This window comes from Aethalodelphis obliquidens, unplaced genomic scaffold, assembly GCF_003676395.1.
Source record: "Aethalodelphis obliquidens isolate GAN/ISIS:26980383/991018 unplaced genomic scaffold, ASM367639v1 scaffold7, whole genome shotgun sequence".
NCBI classification, from domain to species: Eukaryota; Metazoa; Chordata; class Mammalia; order Artiodactyla; family Delphinidae; genus Aethalodelphis; species Aethalodelphis obliquidens.
The window spans coordinates 10,873,544-10,897,911 of NW_020837951.1; the positions used below are offsets into that span (position 1 = coordinate 10,873,544).

General features: G+C 52.8%; 1 protein-coding gene across 2 annotated transcripts in view; it reads right to left on the reverse strand.

Annotated features, from left to right (window-relative positions):
- Nucleotides 1–16,588, reverse strand: part of NEK6 (NIMA related kinase 6) — an 85,196-nt gene extending 68,608 nt beyond the window's left edge. The window contains exon 1 of one of the 2 annotated variants that reach the window (XM_027104903.1): nucleotides 16,460–16,588. The gene's annotated coding sequence lies outside the window, so the exon portion shown is untranslated. Of the gene's footprint in view, nucleotides 1–13,243; nucleotides 13,403–16,459 lie in introns of those variants that run through there. The other variant, XM_027104902.1, reaches the window with a different exon arrangement.
- Nucleotides 16,589–24,368: the final 7,780 nt, after the last annotated feature.

The following is a 24,368-nucleotide window of genomic DNA, read 5'->3' on the forward strand; positions in this document are numbered from 1 at the left end:
TCATTCTTGTGCACACAGCAGACATTGCTAATCAATCCCAAAGCCTTCTCAACATGCCCTCTCGGGCAGCCATTACCAATCTATCAGAACTGGCACTGGAGGTGACAATTATTGCCATCCCTGTTGCCAAGGGGCACACAGGACGTTAGGCAGAGTGAGTAAAGAAAGTCCCTCCCCACTTCCCTCCTCCATTCTCAGGGGCCCAGATGCCTGAACTCCCACCATCAGATAGTGTTCAGCACTGCCCTCAGCCAGCATCATTGCATAACAGCAAAGACCCCTAGATGCTGGCTCAGTCGTGTGGAATCAGGGGCTGGAGCAGGGCAGGCTGGTGACGGGCATCTGGACTTGGGAGTCCTCGCTCTGCTACTTCCTATCACCTCTTGGAGGGGCACTGCTGTTCTCCAGAGGGCGGCCCAGGAAAACGAACAACCCCCAGAGCTACCACGTATGAAATATATGATCTGAAGCAAGTTTCTGGATTCTCTGAGTTTCTGTTTCATCTGAAAACAGAGCCAATGACACCCACTCCCCATGACATACCCAAAGCGGCTGGCACAGGGTCAGGCATATGTGACGACCCCATAAATACTGGGTCCCCCTCCTTCCCTTCCTCTGAACTCAAGGTGTGAGTTCAGGGTGACAAGCCCTTTCCTTATGCGTTGGGGGTAGGAGCCATCCAGGTCCTGTCCACTCTCCTCCGAGAGGTGTCCCCGTGTGGCCTGCTGCCCCCTTCCTCCTTGGCCCAGCTTCTTACGACCCAAGGCCCCATCCATTTGTAAGAGTTTGGTTTCTCTCTCTCTGTTTTTCTTTCCTTTCCCCTCTAAGCAGAACTGCTTGGCGGCTGGCTGCTCCTGCCTCTGTTCCCAAGGCAGTTCCTAAGGGCCCATGTTGTCCCGCAGAAGTGATGGCGGTAATTCCGTTAATGGGAAGCAAGACGAATGGTACCTGGTGCCCAAAGGGTACGAAGTGAGCCGGAATTGGAGGAAAGTGTTGCCGGAACACACCCTCCTTTGGGGCCTTATTAGGTCTTGAAAGAGCTGCCGCACTCTCTAAAACCTGCTTTCGCCAGCAGAAGCTTCATTTTACAAATATACAACAACACAAAAACCCGTAAATGGGAAGAAAACCCTGAAGATTGCGCCCCCTTGCTGCAGCGAGGCGGTGAGCTGCCACTCAGAGCTGACGTCTTTAGCCCCGACGGCTCTGGGTTTAAATAAATGAGCCTGAACGCCAGCTCACCATTTTGTGAACACAGAACATGGATGTTTCTTTGCCGTTTAAGAACTGTTTGCCAGTGGTGGGACGGGACAGCTTTGGGAACGTTTTCTTTTAAAAGGCTTGTTGGTCCCAGATGCCATAAAACCCTATGGCCCTTTCATCAGTCCCAGGAGGAATCCCTGACACAGCTCTCTTCCCCCAAGGCACACCCACAGGCCCTCATAACACACCATCATCTCTCCTGGCTTCTCCTGCCCTGAGAATCAGTGGCATCTCAAAAGCAACTTCACCGCAGAAGGGGCGTCCATTTCCACAATGACCCAAAGGGCTCACCCCTCCCCCCAGTTGGGGGTCAAGCTGCTGAACTGTTTTGGGGGCTTCATTGTGTCCAAATGCAAAATGCGGGTGGAGGCCGGAGCTGGGATGGACATAGCCAAGGCAAACGACAGGCAGAGCAAGTGGACATGAAGTCAGGCTGCCCGGGGCTGTGTGACCTTGGCAAGCCGTGGAACTCCTCTGGGCCCTGGCCTCCTCATCCGTAACACAGGGCTAACCCCACCCACCTCCCAGCCCTGGAGCAAGGAGTAAATGCAATCCCAGCTCACTGGGCAATGGTCACTTCCCAGGCCACTTTGAGCAGTGATGGTCTTTCTGTTCTCAGCACACCCTCCCATAGTACCCAGCATCACCCAGACACATAGTAGGCCATTCACACTAGAGCAGACTGGTTTAGGACATATGCTTCGAGAGCCAAAGGCCTGGGTTCAAATCCTGGCTCAGCCACAGACCCACCATGTGCCCTTGGGCCAAGGACTCAGCCTCCCTTCCCTCGTCTGTAAAATGGGACTAATAGAACCTGCATCACACAGGGTCACTGAGGGGAGTCAGTGCCATAATACATGGCCAGGGCCTGCCTGGGGTGGCCCCGGGGGCCAGCAGCCCTGAGAGGGAGTGGTTGAGAGTCCTGGGGGAGCCTGAGAAAAACTCCTACCTCCTAACTGGGAAAACCACTTTCTCAAAGACACTGGAGGCAAAGCAACCCAACGAGGCCACCTCGGGCCCCCTGGGACAGCCGGGACCTTGGACAACAGGCAGCATGTTAAATCCCCAACAACAACCTTCCCAGGGCGTTAAGAGACTTCGGAGAGCCTCACCCCATGAGGCAGACTGGGGACACCAAGCCCCCCACATCACAGCCCCTGGTCATCTGTCTCTAACACCTGGACCAGGGACGCTGAACCTACTTTCCCCATTTCTTGTTTCCGGTTGGTCTCCCCACAGGAGTGCCAGCTCCATTTCGTCTCTTTTGTTCATTACGCGTCTTAGGACAGTGCCTGGATCTGTGGGATCAATGAATGACCAAGCCAAGCAAGGAGGGGATGAACTCCCTGGGGAGGGCGGTCCTGGGCGCAGTGATTTCCAGCGTGTCCCAGCGTGGAGAGGTGTTCCTGAGTGTCACAGGTGCCACCACGCTGCAGTCCTCGCCCCACAGCGTCATGAATTATCAATACGATAACAGCCGCCAACGGCTGAATGCCTGTTATGTACACGCTCACCTCACTGGATCATGAAAACGCCCCCAGAGACAGGAACTGAAATTACCCCCTGCTTTGCAGTGAGAAAACTGCGGCCCCAGTGCGAAGTGACGAGCCAAGGAGACGCGGTGAGCAAGAGGCAGAAGTGTGACTTGCATCCAGGTGTGTCTGACCCACCATCGCCCTCCTTCCTCTCTGATCCGAAGAGCAGCCCCAGGGCTGGCTGGATCTTGGAGGAGGAGAGCTGGAGTTGGAGCCTCGGGACCGCTCCCTGCCAAGAAGGGTGACTGCCCAGAGGCAGGAGCCGGCAGACAGCAGGGGCTGCGGTCCAGCTCCCTTCCCGTTCCACGCACACGCGGCGGTGGGGGCAGTGGCTCAGCCGGGCGGCGACCCCAGCCATCCAGCCACGCCTGGGAGTCTTCGAAGAGCAGTGGCTTTGGGGATCGCCCGGGCCTGGGTTCAAACCTCAGTTTTCCAACCATGTGGCTTATGGCTTTGGACCGATGGCTTCTTTCTCTGAATTTCAGGTATCCTCATCTGGAAGATGGGGTCAGCCTAAAATTGCTGCAAGGGTTAACTAAGGGAACACAGATAAAGCACTTGGTCAGATCGCTGGTGCACAGTAGGTACTAAATAATAAGCATTAGTGAACTTTCCCAAGGTTCCCTTATTCATCGCTTTGGGAATGGCCAGACGTGTACATCCTGTGGCTGCCTGGCTCTCCAGTTCCAGGGCTGGGAACAGCGTGGGTGGCTGGTGGAATCCGAGCGCCCAGCCCTCTCTGATCTCCAGGGCAACACCTGCTTGGCATCGTTCCCGAGGAAACAGGTCAGCAACCTTATCATTCGATTTCTGACCCTTGTCACTCAGGAAGTCAGAGGCGATGGGTTTGTCAACACAATAACATCTGGCAACAACGTAAGGGATTAAAGCAGGGAGGGCATTGCCAAGGAGGCCCATGATCACGGTGCGTCCTTTGCACGAGACGCCCAGGGTGAGGAGGGAGCCCAGCGGGCCACCTGATAGCAGTCACGTTCCGGGCCAGCGGTCTGTAGACAGTACCTCACAGCAGAACTTTCCCTTCCAATAAGGCTGGCCTCGACCACATGTCGAGACCCGATACCGGGACCTTGCTCTTTGTGAAGGGCTGTAGTTCTCCCAGCAGGGGCAGCTTCACGGGCAAGAGATCAGCATCGGCACATGTGGCCCTGTCCTCAGGAGGGAGACCCTCGCTTGGAGTTCCATGCTCTGTGTGCACTCTCTCGAAAGTCTTCACCTTATCTTTGAACTTGTGTTTTCTAAGCGAAGTTGGTGGAACAATGGTGCATGTGCTGGGGGTGTGAAGTCTCAGCTCACGAGCGGTCCTGCCTTGCCCAGGGCGGGTCTCAGCTGCCCACCTCCCTGCCTCCAACAACCTCTGCTGTTCTCCACCCTTGGCAAGGGCCTGGCTGCAGACGTGGCGAGGGCTGGGGTCAGGTGTGCCTGCCCACCGAGCCACAGGGTGGAGCCGTGGGCACCTGCGAGGGTCTGTACTCACCCTGTGAGTGTCCCTGTGCCCAAGGGATCATGGGCACAATAACAAATTAAAAACATCACGACAGGTGGGGAGAGAGACTGTGAAAGGAAGGAAAAAGATTTCTGCCTGCTTTTTGAACAGGGGACCTACATTTTCATTTTGTACTGGGCCCCCCAAATTACGTGGCTGGCCCTGCCTTCCATTTATTTATTGATCCTTGGGGACACCCCTGCACCTCTGCAGAGCTAGAAGACACCGCTCTCGGGTCTGAGGCCATCACTGCCTAAGAAGCTTCTCAGAACAAGGCCCCCCCACCCCCTACCCACCCTGCCTGCCAGGCTTGTTCTTTGAACCCCTATCATTGGTCACTTATTGCTGTCTTGTGGGCCAGGCCTGGTTTTCCGGTGCCGGGGATGTGACGGTAAACCAGATCACAGAGCACTGATGGAAACAGGCAGGAACGTTGGTAGCAGAGTCAGGCGGTCCCGCAGAGCAGCAGGGGGGGCGAGGTGGGAAGAGCTGGCACGTGCAGGCTGCCTCTCGAAAGCAGGGACGTGGGGGTCGGCTCTGGGAGACGGGCAGGAGCTCCTCCATCAGTAAGGTGGGGCCACCCTGACTCACCTCCCGGGGCTGTCGGAGACTGAAGGGGCTATCGTGCCTGAGGGGTGTCTCCAGCCGGCCGGGGCAGGCACGGCAGAGAGAGGGGACGGCACAGGCACGAGACACTAATGCAGGGCAGTCAGCAGCCGACTCCCCAAATGACTGCAAAGCCAACAATGAAAAAACATCGGAGGCGCAGCACCGCCATATCCTGAGCCCCTACCACACGCCAGGCACCTGGCTAAGGTGGCTTGATCTCACCACCGGCCCCCTCCTGGGGTAGATATTTATTCCTGTGGTTTCTATTCCCACTTGACATTTTACAAACATCACCTTACTTTCTGTGGTTTAAAAAGTCCAGTTGGTACCGAGCACGGGGTCAACCATGCTTTTCTGATATGACGCGTCACGGACAGAGAAGAATTCACACTGACTAAGAGCTCAGACTGCACAGTTGGGCCAACCTGGGTGTGATCTTGGACCACCCCCCAGCTGTGGGTTCTGGGGCAGATCTGACCCGCCCTGGGCCTCAGTTTCCCATTTGTAACTTGGGGTTAACAAGAGTCCCATCCTGAAGGGGCTGCTGTGATGAGTAAGTGAGGTGACGTCAGTGAAGGACGCAGCACACAGCCAGTGCTTGACAAACGTCAGCCAGTGCTTACTGCCGTGAAACCCCAAAACATCCAATGAGAAACCCGAGCATCGCGTGGCGCTTCCCGGGACCGTGCGAGTCTGCTCCCTCCTTCCTAGCATCTGCCACAACTCTGCTCCGAGACCGCTCTCTCCCCCCATTGTCATGTCACATCAGTCCATAAATATTTAAACAACATGTCATCAGATTATTATAACATATGATCTATGGCACTGATGTGCTGCAGGTCTGCGCATTTGGGCTTCGTTTTCGGAATATCGAGACATAAAATATTTATATATTTAGCCAACCACGAGATCTCACATTCTGTCTCAAAATGCTGGGTGGTGGCAAGACGCTGAACTGAGAGGCAACGTGTGAAGGGGATGCCTTGTTCTCACGTCGGTTCCTGGGGCATCTGGATTGTTTCTGGTTCATTCCGGGGACGTCATTGTGTGGCCCGTTTATCGCAGCAAGCAGAGGGCCAGGACTAAAAAAACCCCGTAAGGCGGGGCAACAGTTCAGATCACTTGGGCTCTGTCATTTTCCTTTCTGTATCGCCACAGATCTGCGCATAGTAGGTGCTCTTAAACATCTACTGGAAAACAAGTCAATTCACCTGCAGCCCACAGCACCACCCAATGGGCTGGCGTCCAGCAGGGATTCAGTCACATTTGCTCCCCTGTTTCATTCCATCCCCACTGCCCAGCACCAGGCCTGGCCCGGAGTGGGATCCAGTGAATGTTGCTGGATGAACGGCAATTGAAGGAATAAACGCGTGACCAGATAAATCACTTAATTAGCTAATAAATGAATGCGGGATAATGACTCTGGTCATGTCTGCTGGTCGGAATTATACTGTGTAAGACCCTCCTCCAGAGAAACAAAGGCTCTCCAGTCACCCGTAGCGGGTAGGCAAAGGGGTTTTCCTGGGTAATTAAATACCTCGATTGCTAACATTAGCACATCACAGTGACCATATGTCCTGGAATTTTCAGTACTATGCAATTTCAAAGATGCCACCCCCTAAGCCATTCGAGCATCCAGGAACTTCTCACACACCAGCGACGAAACAGCTTCGTCCAAAACTGCCTCTCCTGTCCCCAAATGTCACTAAAATGCTTTTACAGACCACTGCTGTTTTGGGTGTTTGGAAACAGTGGTCATCATGTGTCCAACCTAGAGATGATCGACATCTGACGTCCTGGGAGGTCACAAAAGTATTCGCAAATTAAAGTTATTAGCTTGGAGTAAAAGTATTTTCTTTGTGTGTTCCCCAAATGCCATGCTGTCACCATCAAGAGCTGGCATGCCCCACCTTTGTCCCCAGCCTCTGCATAAAAATCCAGTCTTCATTTCCTCTTGGGTTGGCTGAGGCTGGCATTTAAAACAAACACAAAAGGCCACTAAAATTCCTGAGGGAGACGAACAAAGGAAATGCACACGCACTGAGTCAGGCACGCCAAGTCCATGCTTGAGATCCCGGTGTAACTAAATCCGGCTGGACTTGGCTGGACCCGCCAAATGCATGGGGTGGGCTCCCTGTCTGTCTGCCATGTGCTGCCCAGTGGTCCTGCCACCTGGGCACCCACCCTGGTGGTCCACCAAGGCCACACCAGCTAGGGAATCGTTTCCTCTTTCAACCCAGGATTCCCTGTTTTCTGGGCTGGGGCAGAATCTGGGCTCTTGTTCATTTGCTGCCTAGCAAATGTCTGTGCCCAGAGGTGGCGTGGGAGACTTAACCCCTTCCCCTTCCCTGAGCAACACCCCCAAAGATATGTCCTCTAAAAAATAAGCGTGGTTTATAGACAATGCAGCTTTAAGACATGGCGCCCACCAAATCCTACCCAAAGCCCCCCCTCTACAGACTTCAGGAGGCACCTCTGCAGAAAAGGGGCAAAGGAGGGAGACCCCTGTAACTCTGGGAGGTAACCTCCGTGTTTAGGTTCCTCTACTTGGAATAATCCAAGGACAAGTCTTTCTCTCAGAAACCTTCTCTGCACAGGGGAGGGGCCGTCGGGCACAGCTCAGCCTTTTGCTGGCCACTGGGAGGAATGAAGAGGGGGTGCTTGCAGCCAGTCGAGTTTGCCACCAGCTTCAGTAAGTCCACAGAAACATTCTTCAAGGATCCTGTCACTTACCCACTTAAAACTTTCCATCCATTCAGCAACTATTAATTGAGCACCTGTGTGCCAGGCACGGTACTGGACACTGAGGTACAGCTGTGGTCCACAGACCAACTCTTACCCTCATGGAGCTCACATTCCAGTCTGGGAGGCAGATAACAAACACACGACGTCAGGGATGGATAAGGGCCCTGAAGAAAAATAAAGCAGGGCCAGGGAATGGGGAGTGAAGGACGTGGGATTAATTTTGACAGAGTGGGGATGGTGGGGTCTCTTTGGAGAAGTGACTTTTGCAGTGTCCCTGTGAAGGCTAGGAACAAGTCATGGGAAGATTAGGAGGAAAAGGATTTCAGGGAACAGCAAGTACAAAGGCCCTGAGGTGGGAGTACGCTTGGCATGTTTGAGGAAAGGTAAGGAGGCTGGGGCGGAGTGAGTGAGGGGGAGACTGCTGAAAAGTAAGGCTGCGAAGTAGCAGGGGCCCCACTGCTCTTGCAATAAAGACCAAAGCTCACAGATCCTGGGGGGCCTTGGCAGCCTCCTCTCCCACTATTTGCCCCCTTGGTTCATACCTTTCCTCCCAGCTGCCTAGGAGGCCCTCGGCCTGGCCTGGCCACCAACAACAGCCCACACAACGGGCACTTCCAGAGGGCAGCCTTCAGACCAGACCCCAGGACACAGGTTTCTCACAGCACTAAGGCTTCTTTATGTCTGTTTCTCTGTCCATTAAATGGGCATAATGGTACCTGTGTCACAGAACTGCAGGAGGATGAAGTGAGTTAATCCATGTAAAGGGTTAGAACAGAATGTAACATGTGGTGAGTGCCTGGTACAAAGGCTCTATTGAAGGGTCCAAAGGCTGAGAAAGTGGTAGGAAGTTCCTGGCTTCGCACTGCTTGGGGTCTGCCTGCAGCACAGGCCCGCAGTCTGGCTCCCAGCTTCCCATCCCACGGCCCCACCTACCCACTCACGCTGTGGGCTACCTGCCCTTCACCCCAGCCTTCTCAGGCCTCCAGGCCTCCAGCACCTTGCCTGGCAAATCTCACGTCTCCCTCAAGGCTGGGGAGTCCCTCCCTCCTGGAAGCCCTCCCACTTCCCCAGAGAGTGAATCCCAAAGGTGTGCCTGCTGTAAACTGTTCACAAGCACCTACAACGGGGTCATGACACAACTTCTGCAGCTACAGGTGGTGGGTGGGACCATTAGAGGGTCTCTGTGCCAGCTCCCAGCATAATGCCTGACTCAGAACGTCAGGACATATTTCTTGAGTGAATGAGCGGACAGATGACCACACAGCAGCCAGCAAGGGCATATCTGCTTAACAAAATGGAGTCCACTTAACCCAAGCAACAGTGAAGGGTCTGTGTTTCCGCACTGAACTGTTCACCCACATTCTGGGCCCAGGTGCCACGCACCCAAGCCTTGGCCTGAAAGTTGGGAGAACGATCTGATTTCAGCCACGGAACAGCCACAGCCTGCGTGGGAGACCTTAGGCTGGTCACAATCTTTCTGTGGGCCTCATTCTCCCTATCTGTAAAATGGGAGGCTTTTAAGCTTTTATTAAAGCATCAGAAACTTTTCTTTTTTTTTTTTATTTCTTTTTTATTTTTGGCTGTGTTGGGTCTTCCTTGCTGTGCGCGGGCTTTCTCTAGTTGCGGTGAGCGGGGGCTACTCTTTGTCGCGGTGCACGGGCTTCTCATTGCAGTGGCTTCTCTTGTTGAGGAGCCCAGGCTCCACACGCACTGGCTTCAGTAGTTGTGGCTCGTGGGCTCTAGAGCGTGGGCTCAATAGTTGTGGAGCACGGGCTTAGTTGCTCCGCGGCATGTGGGATCTTCCTGGACCAGGGCTCGAACGTGTGTCTGCTGCATTGGCAGGCGGGTTCCTAACCAGTGCACCACCAGGGAAGCCCAGAAACTTTTCTTATAAAAATTTTTTTTCCGAATAAAATTAACCATTTTAAAGTAAAAATTAAGGGGCATTTAGTACATTCCCAATGTTGTGGAACCACAACCTCTACCTGGTTCCAAAACATTTCCATCGTCCCAGAAGGAAACCCTGTACCCCTTAAGCAGTTTCTCCCCATTCTCCCCTCCCCCACACCCCCGATAACCACCAACCTCCTTTCTGTCTCTAAGGGTTTATAGATTCTGAACATTTCGTATAAGAACCTTTCTTAAAATGACACCTGAGCAAAACCTCCTTATATAAAACAGGAAGGAGGAGAAGGGCCGAGGCTGAAGACGGTAGGTTTATCTCTTCCCCTCCCCCTTCGGGGAGCTGACATCCCCCATCCTTAGTGGCCTTTCAGGGAAGGCTCTGATCCCAGACCCTTTCTTTTCAGAGTTCTAATCCTAAACTTGGGTTTCTAAGGCAAATCACCCCAAACGGTGCCCGAGAATCAAGGGCCTTGAGCCTGGCGTTACTGGCCCACTTGCCAGATGAGGAAGTAGAGGCTGGGCCCACATGAAGCCCTAGCCTGAGCTGACTGCTGGGGAGGTGCTGGATTCAGAGATCTCCAGAGCCCGCCGATGCTCTCCCCTCACCACACACACCACGGTGGGGTCTCAGATGTGAAGAGCTGGCCAAAAGCCCACAGAAGCTACCTCACGAGGGCAGCCAGTCCCAGGGGACAAAGGTCACTCCTCTCCCTCGGGGAAGACAAGCCAGCCTGAGGGAGCCCCAGTAGCTTAGGGGGCGCCAAACACGCACAGTCTCCCTCAGCCCTCGCTGTGCAGACTCTCTGTGACGACCCTGTTGGTGGAGAGGACCACCTGCTCACTTCCAACCAAGAACTGCCTGCCCCCGGCCCAGGTCTGCGACAGCCGCTCCATCAGCACAGACCTCTGATGGGGCCAGTGCTGTGTAAATAATTAACAAAACATCTGCCTTGCTTAATAACACACCGTGGCTGACACAGCTCTCGGGGCCTCCCGAGACCCTTCAACTCCAAGACGACGCACCAAAGGCTCACTTTCCTCTCTGTGGGGCTGGCGGGGGGGCAGGGTAGACAGGAAAGCAAAATACTGATTTCTAAACATTTCCCTGAGATGCCCAGGGCTACCCTGACATTTAAATCTTGCCTCTTGGGACTTCCCTGGTGGCGCAGTGGTTAAGAATTACCCTGCCAATGAAAGGGACACGGGTTCGAGCCCTGGTCTGAAAAGATCCCACATGCTGCGGAGCCACTAAGCCCGTGCGCCGCGACTACTGAGCCCGCGTGCCACAACTACTGAAGCCCGCGCGCCTAGAGCCCGTGCTCCACAACGAAGAGTAGCTCCCGCTTGCTGCAGCTAGAGAATGCCCGCGAGCAGCAATGAAGACCCAATGCAGCCAAAAACAAATAAATAAATTTATTAAAAAAAAAAAAATCCTGCCTCTTTCCAAATTGTCATTGTCTCCTCCACTCTATTTTGAGGGTCATGGTCATCAAAAAGTGCTTCAGTGGCACCTACCTGGAGGGGCCCCCGACACCCCCTTTTAACCTTGTTTGGGGCCTCAAGATACAGGGGCACTGAAAATGCTGCCGACAAAGAGATGACCTTCCCGGCCCTGTGACCCTGGGCGCGTCCTCGGTAATTAAATAGTTCCTAGTCTCTCACCAAGCACCCACGTGCTGAGCATTTTGTATGCATTATTTTATTTAGTTCTTCCCTCGCACTTTATGAGGTCATAATACTGCTCCTGTCTTCTGGATGAGGAAACAGGCTCCCAGAGGAGAAGGACTTTTTCACAAGCGGCAGGTCTGGGCCTCGCACCTCACTCATTTGGATTGTGGGTGAGTGCCTTCCCCCTCCGGGCCTCAGTTTCCGTCCTGTAAAATGGGCGTGCAGCTCTTCTGTGGATGGCGAGCCTGCCGAATTCCTCACCTGCAGCTTGGACTGATCAGAGCTGAGGGTGGTTTGTATGGTAACCCTGTCCCTTTGCAGGTCTCTTCCCGACAATCCCCAATTTCAAAGACTTTGGGGACAATAAGGAACAAGAGAGGGCAGGCCTTGGGGAAAGGGGTCGAGTACAAATTCCACCTCCACTGCCCACTTGCTGTGAGAACGGGTCTGAGGGACTAAACCCCATGGCCTCAACTACAACTCAGGGACCTCGGAACATTCTCCTTAAACAGCTCTCAGCTCTCCAATCACTAGGATCGAGCACTGCCCCCTCCCCCAGCCTAATTTTGAAGTGTGAGGGTTAAACAACTCCGGGAAACGCAGGCCCTGCAGGCTCTCAGTGGCAGCCTCCCTCCCCCTTCCCTTGTCGGAATTCCTTCACACTCTATGGAATTCTTACATAAAGCCCCTTTTTCTTTTCTGTGAGGTCACCATCATGCAGATGTCTAAGAGAAAGAAAGACTGGCTCCACATGGATCAAGGCCATTGGAACTGAATGCGTTTCAGATCCCAGCTGGCCACCTTTCAATTCTGTAGGCCCCTCATCCAGCCCCCCTCACCCCCCAGAACAGAGCCAGCTACAGTGTTGAGTCGGGTTTGGGGTGCAGTGATCCTGCTGGTACATGCTGAGAAGGCCTGGCTAGAAGACCCGGCCTTTGCCACCAGACCACCCGAGAAGTTGTCTGTGGAAAAATCCAGAATTGGAGACAACGGCAGAGGTTATGTATGAGGGTTTGTTTCCACACAAGTAAGTCTTGTTAGAGGGACAGATGTCAAAACGCTAAATCACTCTCCAAGTTCAAGTTCCCGAATTAAACGTCACAGGAAATTACACCACCAACTGATTTGCCCCAATGTCAGCTCCTGTCTGAGGAGGCCGTTGGTCTATTTCAGTTTGGGCCAAAGGAAGGGGCTGTGCGTATGCCACCCAGCTCAGATAGGGATGGATGAAGCCACTGGCCTGCTTTTTTTCTCTTTAAGTTAACATTTTCCCAAAAGGCTATCTTGTCACTGCCCAAGAATCAGAAGTGAGAAAATAGGCAACTACCCAAAGCCACCGAGGGTCTTTGGCCAAGCGTGGCCATCCTTCACCTTTCAAAGCAAATTCACAGACACCCAGGGGTGCCCAGACCACCCAGACACCCCCTCACTCCACAAGCACCCTTTCCCCAGAGCTCCAAGTTCTGACCACCATCTGAGGCGATGGCCAAGGAAGGGCCCATGGGCAAAACAGTTTCCTAAGAATGATGTCAGCAAAAAAAAAAAAAAAAAAAAAAAGAGAGAGAGAGAGAGAGAGATAAAAATGTAGAAACAAGGACTATTTTTACCTCCCCAAATCACAGGCCAGACGGGAGAGAAATCCATCAATGCCAGAAATGCGGCTGGGCCTTCGCACAAGATCTATTATTTCACACCTTAAATTAACGCATCTCAAAGCAATTTGCAAATGTTCATCAATTTGCAGAACATACTTGCAAGGGAGAGAAATACCTTTATCTTTTCAACACCGAAGGACGCTCGCAGGAGCACCCCACACCCAAAACCACACAGGTCTTCGCACACAACATTCCTTTCCAGTACAGTGTAGTATAAACCGTGATGTAAATGGAAATGAACCGGGAAGAGAGACAGGCACGGGACTGAAATGGTAAGGAAGTGACAAGAAGCCTACGTAGAAATGATGCTGTTGTCAGATATTCAGAATTGAGAGTCCGGCCCCGTGGGGGTAACTCGCCATCATCAGGGGTCAGGACGCCGGGCTCTTCCTGAGGGCAGTGTCCTAGGTTGCTTCCACCCCACACAAGCCTGGAGGTGCCAACCCGTATTCAATCTCGGATGACTCACCAGGGCCCTCCACTCTCCACCCTCTACCTCCCTGGCTCGGTCTGACCCAAGAAGGGGAAGGGAATAGTCTTCTCTTTTTGACAACTGTTTTTGACACTTCCCTTCTGAAACCAATTTTTGGCACTTTGAGAGGAAAGAAAAAATGTAAACCGTGGCCCTTTCTATCTGACAGCTCTGGCCCCTCTGCACCAGAGGGGCAAGTGTGGACGAGGAAGGATGGCAGTGCCTTCAGGAAGACCTCTCCCAGAAGTCTGCCCAGCAAAGAACCCAGAGTGTCTTAATCCACAGCAGGACAAAGGCAGACAGACCTGGTTTAAAGTTAAGAACTTCAACTCTGGAATCAGAGATGTGGGTTTGGATCCTGACTTTGCCATTTGCCAGTTTACGACCCTGCCCAAGTGACTTAACTTCATCTTCCTCTCTGTAAGATCAGGATAACAACCCCGAACATTTGCACTGGGCCAGACACATGGTGCACAGCCACTGTGACCTTCCAGGTTCGGTGGAGAGACTATGGGCTCTGCCCAGTCACACCTGGGTTCAAATCCAAGATCAACCGTATATCATCATGTGATCTTCAGCACATGATTTAATCTCTCTGTGCCCTAGTGCCCTCACCTGTAAAACGGGCATCATGATCGTTCCCATCTCATGATGTTGGTGAGTGGACTGAGTGAAATAAGGCAATTAAAGCTTTTAGTACCGCGCCTGGCACATGGAATACCCTCCATGAATGGTGGCCACTAGCCATGGTGCATAACTTTCATAAAATTGTGCACATTTCATCGCTGAGCCTCATTTTTCTCATCTGTAAGATGGAGATAGTAACCCCTACCTCACAGTGAAAACTAACTAAGTGTATGTACGTTTAAAGCACTCAGCACCCAGTCTGTGCCCCTTCAGAAGGCAAATCCTGGTGCAGTGGAAAGAGGATGGGCTTGAAGTCAGGCAGGTGATAGGATTCTGCTGCCACCTCCTCTCTGTGGTCCCAGGACACTGCTCGAACTCTCTGAGCCTCAATTTCCTTGTGCGTATAAAACCAGAAGCCACGCTCCACAGCCTGACTTTTGGGAGGATTGTGGCGCCCAGAACAGTGCCCGGCACACAGTGGGTGCTGCATAAATGTGAATTCCCTTCCCCCGCTCCTTCCTTGCTTGAAGCCTCCAGAAGTCCCATCTGGCAAAGCCAGGAGCTCCGTTTCTTGAACCCTGAACGGCCCTCTACCCAGACCAACCTGGGCTGCTGCTTACGTCGGAGACTTTAGTTTGCGGAGGTAGAAACTACTTTTTAGTCATTTCCGAAGCAGACGGGACGGCAGAGGCTGACAAACCGCAGGGACCATTTTAAATCCTGGGCCTTTCTTCTGGGAAGTTAGGCAAGAACCTTCCCAAATGTTTGCCCGTGGGGCTCTCTGCCAGGGAGTGACTCATCCACAGCTCCCCACAGGCATATTTTATTTGGGGGTGGGGGATTGAGGGAGGGCCTGGCCTTGCTGGGGGAGGGGAGGCAGCATTTCCAGCACACCCAGAGGTGGGTTTGGGGTTTTTTTTTTTCATTTTTTAGGACAAAAAAGAAAAAGAATGTGGGTCTTTTTTGTTTCCTTCCAGGTTTTGTTTGCTAAAAGAAGACATCCAGAGTTCACTCAGTACGCTGCTGCGTGGGGAACAGGCGTTTTCAGCCGGCTCTGCAGCCCTTTCAATGAAATTCTTCTTCCATTAACGCCACGGTTTTTAAAATGTCCCTCCAAGGTTTGCCTGCGCACACACTGAGGTCCTAAGACGACATGTTCCCCTCAGAAAGGCAAGCCAGATTTTGACAATCCAGAGGAACTAGGGAGCTCCAGAGATTCAAAAGTTCGCCTTAAAGCAATTAAGACTTTCGACTGCAGAGATTTTCAACATTTATAAAGCACACCAAAAACTGTCAGTTAAAACATCAAGGACAGACCTCGGAAGACAGTGTCCAAAGCCTGCTGTGATCAATTTGTTACCGTCTTGGGGGCTCACACTTGGAGCCCAGGCTCGATACAAGTAAATCAGATGAATATCTATCTACTTAGGCAGGCAGAGAGACACCCCCAGATACACAGATAAGTGTCCCCGGACCCCTGGTCTCCCCAGGGTCAGCCCCACCCTGGGCCTGGGGAAAGGGTTAAAATTCACCAGGGCCAGAGAGGGGCAAGAACAAAGCCAGGGGACACAGAAGAGTTTTTGGGAAAACTGAATACAGGTCCTCCAGTGCCAGGCCAAGAGGCTCCACCAGGCCCAGCGCAGCCCCAGCCCAGTCTGGAGCCCCTTGGAGGGTCCTGCCAGTGGTCCTGCCCAGGCCCGGCGGGGCTCTGCGATCTGACCTCTGGCCTCTCATTCACCAAAGAAAACCCAGCACCCACGGGGTGCCCACACCAGGCCTGCTTCTCTCCACGGGTTCCCCTGACATCCGGGCCAGCGGCGGGCACATCACGCAGTAGGCCTGGTGGGCGCAAAGGGGGGCCCTCAGCCTCCACAGCAAACATACTCGCATGCTCCTGTACACAAATTACACACTCACATCCACATATGTACACTTTTGCCCTCAAGGGCTCATAAATACACACACAAATCACTTGTGAACGCTCCCACGTGTGCGCGCGCACACATACACCCAGAATCCACACATTCTCGGTCACAAAAATGAGATCCCACACGAAGCGCCTGGCGCATAGTAAACACTCAATAAATGCCTAAGCGGGAGCCATGCTCGCTTGCCCCGCACTCACTCACACCAAACTCCACCACCCCACCACGCCGACGCTCCGAGGTGCACACGCACCAACTCGGCCACAGGCACGCGCGCACTCCTGCGAACACACCAGGAGGGACAGATGGACACGCCGCCCACGCACGCTCGGACGCACGGCCGGGGACACACTCAGACACGCACGCTCACGCGCGTCCCGACCTCCCGCATGCACACCCGCCCGCTGTCCCCCGCGGAGCCTCGGGCGCGTGCGCGGGCACGCGCGCCCCGCTCGGCCCGAGAGTGGGTGGCTGCCCCGCGGCCCGGCCTCCGCCCCTTCCCCGGCCCGCGCCGGCCCGATCCGGTCGGGCCCCGGCCCCAGGCCACTCACCGGCTCGCGGGCGGGCTCGGCTGCCGTAGGGAGGACCGGCGCACGGTCGGCGGGAGCGGTGGGTCCCACACGAGTTGGCGACGCCGCAGCTGCACGCTCGTCCGCTGGGTTCCGCCGCCGCCTGCGCGGGCCCGCGCGCGCGCTCCCGCCCCTCCCCGCCGCGGGGCCGCGCCGCCCCCTGCGCTCGTGCGCGCTGCCGCCACGCAGGCTTGGGGGGCGCCCGGGCGGCGCCCTCACCGAGGCCGGATCCCCTCACTCTCCCAAGCCCACTTAGCCGAGGACCCCCTCCCCATTTCAAAGCTGGGGAAACTGAGGCCCAGATCACACAGCGAGTCAGGTCCAGCATCTCCCCTTCTTCTCGGGCTCTAGACACTTCGGGTCTGCAGTCAGTCAACCCCGTGGACCCCTCCCACGCATCTTTGCATACCCATCACCTAACTTTGCTCCGTCACAACCCAGAAGATACTAAAATCGGTTAATCAACAAGCGCTTATTTTGCGCCTGAATGCGGGCACTGAAGTAGGCTCCAAGGGTATCTCGCTGTGCTGAAGGCACTGCTCTCTGCCCTCAGAGGGCCAACGTCTCCTCATCTGGAGCTCCCCACTTCCTGTACACCCCAAGACCAGTAAGAATCAACGTGCAGAGGTTTCTGGAAGAAGTAAGACTCTGCTAATGAATGCTTAACACCCCCTCGAAGGAGACAGAGTCTGTATGGGGGCCCAAAGGCAGCAGCTCAGCTCCCTGCTTCACTTCCTAGGGGGACCCCACCCCCCAAAAGGGGACGCTCCTGGCCCAGACAGTTCCTGTTTCCACACTCGCTGCTTTTCCTCTACATGCAAAACTGTGCTGTGTCCCGCAGGAGGGCAGGAACCAGGGACTGACGCTGGCTGCCTGCCAGCTGTCCAGCTTGGTCACCGTGCTGGGCACAGGGGGATACCCACTGGGCCTGTTTGCCCAGTGAATGGACATGTTTCAGCTGGCTCGGATGTCTGACAATGATGACACCAACTGAACACCCACTGTGTGCCAGGCTCACGGCTGCACACTCTGCCTGCCTGGTGCTGTTCAGTCCCACAGCCATTATTTGAAGGAGACATTATGCTGCTTTCGTGCCCATTTTACAGATGGGGTAAATGAGGCCTAGAACTGAAGCTTAGAGTAACAAATTCTCTTGCCCAAAGTCACCCAGCTGGTAAGTGGTTGAGCTAGAAACTGGACCACAGATGATCTGATTCCTGTGCCTGTGTGCTTAATTTAGGATGTGAACAGTAGGGTTCTGTGCTGCTGATACAAGAAGGGGCAGACGGGGCAGCAGCCCATCTTTGTAGAAGCCAGCCCTTCTACAAAGCGACAGGGATGAAATGGATCATTTTGCAAATTGGTTAGCCGTTAGTTGGGGATCTGATTACAGCCTCACCTCACATGATATACTTCACAATAAATGCCAGATAGATTGAACAGTTAAATGTAAAAAATAAGCATTGCAGAAAACAAGAGGAAGTAATAGAAGTTCTGAGATTGTGTGGCAGTCTTACTAGTAGGTGAGTGATATTGACTATATTCCTGCAGGAAACATTCATTCATTCATTCATTCATTCACTCGACACATACAGCACCTTCTATGGGTCAGATGCTATTCTAGGCACTGGGTTACAGTCATGAACAAAATACAGCCCAGACTCTCTTGGGGCTTCAATCTGGGGGTGGGAGGTGGGGGAAAAGAGAAGTATCTGGCATGGCAAGGAAAATAGGTTTGATGGAGAAAATAAAGCAAGGAGGGAGGAGGAAAGCCCCCCAGGGGTGCTTTTTCATAGAGAGTGCTGGGAGAAGGCCTCTCTGATGAGGTGACATTTGAACAGAGGGCTGTATGAGGGAGTGAGGGAAGAGGTCCTCTGTGTATAGGACAGGTTCGTGCTCCAAGAACCATCCTAGTACGCTACAGAGCAAGAACCTGAAATTCCTCTTTGAAGGACACTTTGGGAGCAGCACCTGACCACCGAGGAAAGCAGCACTGGGACCCCCACGCATGTCTGTATAAGAATCTACCATTTGTAAAGCCTGTTCCCAGCCTCACAGAGCCCCTGTAACAGGTACTCCCAGTGTCCTCATTTGCCATTTAGGAAACGGAGGCTCAGAGAGGTCAAGAAGTGTGCCACAGGTCACACAGCCAACCACCATCAGCAGAGATGGGTCTGGCTGCAGGCCAGCTGTTGGCTGCTGCTGAGTGTTAGGGGACTGAAGAAGTCCTGGCCGCCACCTTCCCTCCCTCTGGGACTATAATTCAGGAACAGGAGGGCCTAGGGCATCTGCCGTAGGCTTCTAGAGACAGGAGGGTGCAGCAGCAGGACTTGAGGGGTTGCGGGGGAGTCATCCCCACCCTGTTTTCCTGGCCTTCCTCTTCCTCACCTCCTACTTACTTCCCTCTGGCCTGGTCTCAGCCCCTGGTGACATGCTGGGGGGAAAATCAGGTTAAACTCTGCCCAGAGACCCTCCAAGTGCCCTGCACTACCCTCACTACCCTGGCCATGGCAGGGGTAGGTAGAGAGAAATGGTACAATGCAACCTGAGCCCCACTCAACTTTTGTTTTTAACGCAAAGCATTTTTCTGTGAGTCCCCAAATGAGTCACTGTTAAGAGGTGCTTTGCAAAACGAGTCCCAGAATTAGAATCAACATCTCCCCACACACAGTGCCTGACGCTCCCTCCCACGGCATTTGTGAATCTTGTCTAGGAGAAAGGCTCTCTGTTCACCCCCAAGGGTTTCAGGATTAAGCCTGTGTCGTTTCATTATCTCTCTGCATTAGGGGAAGAGAAACTACTCTTGCTGGGCACCTTCTCCATGCCGGGCTCTGCATTTTCCCAGCATCCCTCGAGGTGGGGGTCAGGATTTCTGTTTTACAGATAAAGAAGCTGAGGCTCAGAGAAGGAAGCTGGTTTGGACCCGGGTTTACCAAAAGCTTATATTGTTGTCAGTATTTTGGGGGAGTGGTAGTGGGGGGAGAGGGAGCCATAAAGTACTAGGATCACACCATGTTCTTTGAAGCCCCTTTGTCCCAAATGTCCTCTTGCCAGCTTCCCGTTGGTGGGCATTTTGGGGGGATGGTCTGGGTTTTCCCAGGAACTCTTGTTTGTTCTTATCGTCTGAGTGTGATTATTAATAGCACTCCTTTTCACTTCAAAAGTGTCTTGGTTTATTTGATAAACTTTAATTTAATTAAAGTTTAATTTAAACTTTAATTTAATTTAATTCAGATTTTACTTTATGAAATAGAGGCCTCTTGTCTGCTGGGCTCCTCTCCACCTCCTGATGTCTGTCTGTGTATCTGACCAAGAACTTTCACAAGAGTTTATGGGGATTTTCAGGAGCAGCAAACCCAGCTGGCTGGGAAGGGAGTCAGGACTGGAGTCAGGGCTCCCTTCCACCCCAGCTCTGCCCTTTGCTCCCTGTGTGACCCTGGGTCAGTTTCTTGACTGGCAAAATGCGACCTTGACCTTTTAGGATTTCCCGTTGCTCAGTGCAAGCTGGAAAACCAATTGAACATTTTGGTAAGGGCTGGGAATGCAGGAAGCAGCACTGCCCTCCATGCCATCATATGGCCGACTTTTTAAAATAGCAAACCTTCTTTTTAGCTAGTTTAATTTTTTAAAGATTTATTTTTTGAATAAATAAATGCCCACAGTTGCCCACAGTTCAAAGTTCAAAGGTGCAGAAAAAAAATGGTGAAAATTTCCTTTCCACCCCAATCCCCAGCTACCTCCTTCTTTTCTCTGGAGGGAACGAGTGTTGCCAAACACACTCTGTTCCCAGACAGTGTGCTTTGTGTGTGTGTGTGTGTGTATACACGTGTGTGTATTTTTTCTTCTCTTCTTTTTCACGCAAATGATAGCATCTGATCTACAATGCTATACAACTTGTGTTTCCTTCACTTCTTGGAGACTACTTCCTATCACTCCATAAAGAACTATTTCCTTGGGCTTCCCTGGTGGCGCAGTGGTTGAGGGTCTGCCTGCCGATGCAGGGGACATGGGTTTGTGCCCTGGTCGGGAAGGATCCCACATGCCGCAGAGCGGCTGGGCCTGTGAGCCATGGCTGCTGAGCCTGCGCGTCCGGAGCCTGTGCTCCGCAGCGGGAGAGGCCACAACAGTGAGAGGCCCACGTACTGCAAAAAAAAAAAAAGAACTATTTCCTTTTCTATGACTGTGTAGTATTTCAGAATATTTGCATTTAATCCACATTTAGCAAGCACCTTCTCTGTATACTGTTCTAAGCACTGTGGGATATGACAGAAGTTTCAGCCATGGTCCCTGCCCTCAGGGACTTATGGTATGATTGGGGAACAAGAAAAACAGAAAACATTGGAGGGGCATAGAAGAGCAGTTTCTCCAATGGCCCCCATGTTCATTGTGAGGTTTGGCTTTGGGGCTAATTTTTCTTTGTTATTATTCTCAGCTCCAGAGATGCGTTGGGTGGATGAAAGAGCCCAGACATGGGTTCTTTTGAAACTTGAAAACTCAGCAGTGTGTGTTCAGGCAATCCACTTCTTCATTCTGGGCCTCAGTTTGCTCATCTGTAAAATGGGGACAGTCAGCCTCTATCACAGGATGACAGTGGTCACATGAAATTGTATTCCTGAAAATGCTTGGTGAAGAGTTAAGTGCTGTGCTCCTAGGCTGGAAGATCTGGGGAGGCTAAGACGATGCCCTAAGAAATGGTACATTAAGTGCAAGGTGTCAGCGCTCTTCTGCCCAGAGGGAATCATCCTGTAAGCTTTTCACGCTTTGCTGATCCTGTGATAACTGCTAAACTGTTATCTCCTCCAGCCTTTGGCAGCCTTAGTCGCCAACTTTGAGTCTGTTAGAGGCTTGACCTGGTAGACCCCACCCACCCAGGAGGCCCCAGGATGCGGGAACAACACAAGTTAACTGTCTACAGTTAAGGTGGTGGTGGAGGGGGACTTTGGGAATTATCATTCCAGATGGGACTGGCTCAAGGGCACGCAGACAGGAAGAGGCAGAGATGCACCCAGCGATGTTGCTACGTCCCTGCAGGTCCTGCCACCAAACCTCCAATACTTGGTGTTTCAACAAACAGATTCAAACCCTGACTCGTAATGAGCACCAAGAACTGTGCCTTTCATGTATGTTCTCTTAACTGACCTCCTCAACTACAGTTTGAGGTAGTGATGCCCATTTGCCCGTTTTGCAGATGAGCAAACTGAGACTCAGAGACTGTTGATACTAAATTAACAAAGGAGTGGGTGCTCTGTCAGTCCCCACAAGGAGCACTCAAAACCACTGCGCCCCTATGTAAAAGGGCTGGCATCAGATGTGGAGATGGGGCACTGTGGAAATGTTATTTTGGCCTCCGAAGGATTTTCATAAGCTCACAAAACACTGGGACTTTGGCCCAGCTTTGCTTTCTGGATGCCTGTTCTCTCCTGATATTGAGCTGAGGGAGACTGTCTGGCTGTGGCTTCTTTTCTCTCCTCCCTGGGGGAGGGGTGGTGATGGATTCGCCAGGGCCTTATGCAGCTGCCCGGAGCCTGACACAGGGGAGACATGAGATTCATGGTGTGACTGGAAGTTCTTGCGTGCCCAGGACAGTTCTGGGCTATGCCTCCTGTCTCAGCATCAATGGTAGTGTCCCCTTTCACTCTCAGAAGTGTCCTGGATTGGACAATAAGTTATATGGCCACCCTGTTATTCATGTCAAATAAAACAATAACTTGCCAGGTGAATAAGTAACTGATCATCTCAGTCGGGCACTGAGTCATGCCCTGTGTGGTCCACTCATTGGCTCTGTGTGTGACATGGGTGTCAATGTTCAGATGAGAAAGTTTACAGATGAGAAAATTAACGTGGTTAACCGGTCTGTCTAAAACACAATTTAAGGGGGCATCTGATGAGTCCAGAATTCTGCTTTGAGCTGAGTTAGCAGGGTCCCATGCTGGCCATATTTCTCTCCCAGGCATCCAGGTGTCTACCTGGCTTTGGGGGCCAAGTGAGGGGTCCAACTGCCCTTCCTGAGATTCCTGGGACATGGGGCTAAAGTGAGTCTCCTCTGGGCCTGAGGCCTCCCCTGTGCCCACCACGGGGCTGGATGCTCTCAGAGCAGATGGAGGCTGGGAGACCTCTGGATTTAGGGCTGATGACACCATCCATCCATCGACCCCAGATACCCCAAATGAGGGAAGTGCTCTGAAGGAGGAGATGGGCCTTTGGTTGCTAGGTTTCCCAGCCCTGCCCCTGGCTTTCTGGGAATGGGTGTCATTTTTCCAGGCATCAAGACGTGCCAGGATTGTGCTGGGGGCAACGGGGTGGAGGGACCAGATGGAGGCTGGAGGCTGGCAGAACGGGCACGGGAGCAAAAGGAGGAAGACGGCTGCGGCGGGAATCAGAAGAGGCTTCATTAGGTTTCCCTGAGGAGGGGCTTCGCTGCCACTCCCTCCCCCCAGCCCCAAAGCAGCCCTCTGTGCCAGAAGTGGGAGCAGAGAAGGTCTAACCCATTGTTGGGAAAGAAAATGCATTTCCCCTCATTCAGTGATAGTCTGAGGGACTTGGTCCGGGGCGGCCATTGCTGTTTTGGGGTGATTCCCCTGAGGCAGGGTGTATGGGTAGAGAGGTGCATCGGAGGAGAGGCAGTGAGTTCTGGGGGCTCCAGAGCCCCTGAATAAGGAGCTGTGTTTGGGCACTGCTCAGCTCAGAGCTGCAGGCTTTGGGTTCTGAGCCGTGTTGCTCAGGCCGACCTAGGCAAGGCAGCCACTTTGACCCCATGCGTTCTGCCTGAAGCCAGTTGCCAAATACCACAACCCAGGCTCTGCAATCAGCCCCCCAGAGCTGGGCTGGGGCCAAGGCCCTCGGCAGAAGCTCAGCCCTGGAGCCAATCAGACCAGGCTTCAAAGTCTGCTTTGCCACCTACTGGCAGCACAGCCCTGGATGAAGCTACCTCACCAACCAGAGCCTCAGGGTCCTCGCTGGGAAACCTTCTCACCAGGTTAGGATGAGATGAAGATACCAGGCCAGCTCCTGGCTGAAAAGCATATCAGTATCAACTGTTCGTCAGGCTCAGAAACTAGCACTTTACATTTTACAACTGTCATTTCTTTTAATCATCCCAACAAGCCAGTGAGATGGGCGCCAGGGTTACCTCCCTTTGCACCACCCATCCAGCTGGGTGTTTGCCTCAGTTTCTCTGCCTGACAAAACAGGCTCAGAGAGGTCAAATGGCTCGCCCAAGCTCACACAGTGGGGAAATAGTGAAGCTGTAATTTATGTGATATGCAGATACATTTCACTGGCACAGCTAGCTCCAGGGTCTCATCTATAAAATAAGCATAATGATACCATGAGTCACTTCCTACTTCCGGCAAATCCCATACTATATGCCTTTACTAGAAAAAAAAAAATCCCTTAGTAGTGTTTGCCAATTTCTATGGTGTAAAGTACTCCCAGCACAGCCGATTTAAACCTATCAACATCCGCTCTGGAATTCCCAAATATTTAACAATCTGCTCTTATTCAACAGTTTGCTCTCACCAGCCAGTGCAAACCAGCTCTCATACGTCACTGGGTCCTATTATCCCCCCCTTAGGCCCTGTAAAGGGGTGGCCCTAGTCTCAGTGCTTTAAGGTTCCATTTTCCTTTGCTAGGAAAGAAGGAAGGCAGCCAGCCTGTACTGAGTACCTACCGTGTGCCAGGAGCTATGGCACTGCATCCAAACCTAGAACTTCCTTTAATCTCTACAACCCTTCAATGATCCCCATTTTATAGGTGAGAAAACTGAGGCTCACAAAAGTAACACCTACTGGCCATGGTCATGCAGAAAGTAAATGGCAGATTGACGTGTATACACTATTGATACTATGTATAAAATAGATGAGAACCTTCTGTAGAGCACAGGGAACTCTAC